This window comes from Triticum dicoccoides, chromosome 7B, assembly GCF_002162155.2.
Source record: "Triticum dicoccoides isolate Atlit2015 ecotype Zavitan chromosome 7B, WEW_v2.0, whole genome shotgun sequence".
Taxonomy (NCBI): Eukaryota; Viridiplantae; Streptophyta; class Magnoliopsida; order Poales; family Poaceae; genus Triticum; species Triticum dicoccoides.
Window position 1 is genome coordinate 727,972,117 of NC_041393.1, and position 3,036 is coordinate 727,975,152.

The following is a 3,036-nucleotide window of genomic DNA, read 5'->3' on the forward strand; positions in this document are numbered from 1 at the left end:
CTACCAAATTCTCTAGATATTTAGGAATACAATGGGAAAAGATACAAACAAATGAAGTAGCCAACGAAGGCATAGATTTATTTGTGGGATATTGTGATAATATTGAATTGCTTAAATCTATGATGAAATCCATTTAATGGAATATTTTCTTAAGCGCTCAAAACTTTTCTTTGTGCGAAAAAAGCACATTTCACATAGCACTAGAAATGGATTGTAATGATAAACATTATAAATGGATGCATTTTATAATAACACATATAGTTTGTTTCACATTCTTAAGGATGCTAGTTATACCTAAAAATAATATTAATATAGTATGTCAAAATATTTATCGTCAAAATAGAAAAAAAAATGATGAGAAAAATAGCTACGAAGTATAAAAGTTGAATATAAATAGACGATGACATTTCGTTGTCAAAAGGACTAAAATTTATGCAGAACCGCAACGTAGGCGCAGCTCGACTTGACGACGTCGGCAGGCCCGTTCGCCGCGAATGCGCGCTCCAGCGGCGGCGCGACGACGCCCTGGACCAGCTCACGTGCAGCCACCCCGTCCGTGGTGTCTCTGTCATGCCTGCTGGGAATGTGTTGTGGCTTCCCGGAGAAGCCCGGCGGTGGCGAGCACACGATGGACAGCGACATGTTCAGCGCCGAAAGACTCAGAACCTCCTCCCCGCCGCAGGCTTCCTCCCGAATCCTCTTCTTCCCCGACGCTTGCACGGCCGCCTTGTCCGCAAGCATAGACTTCATCATGTTCTGGACAGGAAGAGATATATCTTCCTCGTCGTTGGCTTCCTCCAGACCCCTTTTCTCCCTGCACAAATATGGACAGGAAGACATTTCCCAAAAATAAGCGTGATGCCGAAGACAAGACGAAGCTGCTTAGCCCGACATCGACTTTGTAGTTTACTTTCAGAGCTTTCAGTAGTTTACTTTCAGTAGTTTACTTTCAGTAGTTTACTTTCCCCATGTCTTCTGACACAGGCCGCCAAACAGATTTGTAGCCGTTTTCTTTTTAGCTTTGTTCTTTCTGTCGAACTACCCCTCTCAGTGGGTTGATGCTGTTTGTACTGTGTTGATTTCATTGTTGAAATGGAACCGGGGAGAGGCCTCCCTGTTCTTCTAAAAGATACAAGCATGCATAAATATACTAGAGGTCTGTCTATTTATCTAACTACACGAATAAAATGGCACTCACATCCAACTGCAGAGTCTCCAGTTGGGTTGCAACATCCAAACAGTAGGCCAGTTGAAGAACACCATTGTCCGAATTTGGTAGGTCAATAGACATGACAGTTAATTGACAAGTCATATGCCTCAAATGTATAAATATGTGATTTGGACTTGGTGTCAGCTTCTGCAACTGGAAATATGCAAAGACAAAATGAATCACATTAGAGCCCATTTTTTTATAACTATGAGGTAAAAAACAAGAATAGATAAATAGACACCGGGGGTTGTTAGAATAATCCGAGGCACTCCGTCGATCTTCCGAGGACCAAGAAATCACACGAGGCACGACACCGAGATTTGTTAACGAGGTTCACCGATATGGCTACATCCCCGGGGCATGACTACGGGCGCTCCTCCCCATGACACCCCCACAATATCGCACCCCGGCCGCCCGGGCGCCGGCACACGCCGCCGGCTCCCCCGCATGCACGTGCTATTATTTTGGCATATATAGGTTACATCGTGTGTCTACCCCGCTATATATGAGAGGCCTAGGATACAAGTGTCCTACTTGGACACGACTCCATATCCTGTCTACACACCGTACGACTCCAAGTCCAACTGTAACCTAACTTGTATAATAATATTTGACACAACTCTAACAAATCTATTGTTACGCAATCCCGGGTCCGCTATCACTAGCGTTTCCGACCCACATGCGTCAACCAGGCCCAACCGGAGAGCAACAACGACTTATGACAGGCCTTGGGCCCTCTTGAAGGAAATATGCCCTAGAGGCAATAATAAAGTTATTATGTATTTCCTCATATCATGATAAATGTTTATTATTCATGCTAGAATTGTATTACCCGGAAACATAATACATGTGTGAATACATAGACAAAACATAGTGTCACTAGTATGCCTCTACTTGACTAGCTCGTAAATCAAAGATGGTTAAGTTTCCTAACCATAGACATGAGTTGTCATTTGATTAACGGGATCACATCGTTAGGAGAATGATGTGATTGAGTTGACCCATTCCGTTAGCTTAGCACTTGATCGTTTAGTATGTTGCTATTGCTTTCTTCATGACTTATACATGTTCCTATGACTATGAGATTATATAACTCCCACTTACCGAAGGAACCCTTTGTGTGCTACCAAACATCACAACGTAACTGGGTGATTATAAAGGTGCTCTACAGGTGTCTCCGAAGGTACTTGTTGAGTTGACGTATTTCGAGATTAGGATTTGTCACTCCGATCGTCGGAGAGGTATCTCTGGGCCCTCTCGGTAATGCACATCACTATAAGCCTTGCAAGCAATGTAGCTAATGAGTTAGTTATGAGATGATACATTACGTAACGAGTAAAGAGACTTGCCAGTAACGAGATTGAACTAGGTATTGGATACCGACGATCGAATCTCGGGCAAGTAACATACCGATGACAAAGGGAACAACGTATGTTGTTATGCGGTTTGACCGATAAAGATCTTCGTAGAATATGTAGGAGCCAATATGAGCATCCAGGTTCCGCTATTGGTTATTGACCGGAAATGTGTCTCGGTCATGTCTACATAGTTCTCGAACCCATAGGGTCCGCACGCTTAAGGTTTCGATGATAGTTTTATTATGAGTTTATGAGTTTTGATGTACCGAAGGTTGTTCGGAGTCCCGGATGTGATCACGGACTTGACGAGGAGTCTCGAAATGGTCGAGAGATAAAGATCGATATATTGGACGACTATATTTGGACACCGGAAAGGTTCTGAATGAGATTGGGACAATACCGGAGCTCCGGGAGGTTATCGGAACCCCCCGGGAGGTATATGGGCCTTAGTGGAAAGGAGGGGAAAGG

General features: G+C 43.6%; 1 pseudogene; it reads right to left on the reverse strand.

Annotated features, from left to right (window-relative positions):
- Positions 1-423: 423 nt before the first annotated feature.
- LOC119339560 overlaps positions 424-3,036 on the reverse strand; it is a 13,927-nt pseudogene continuing 11,314 nt past the window's right edge.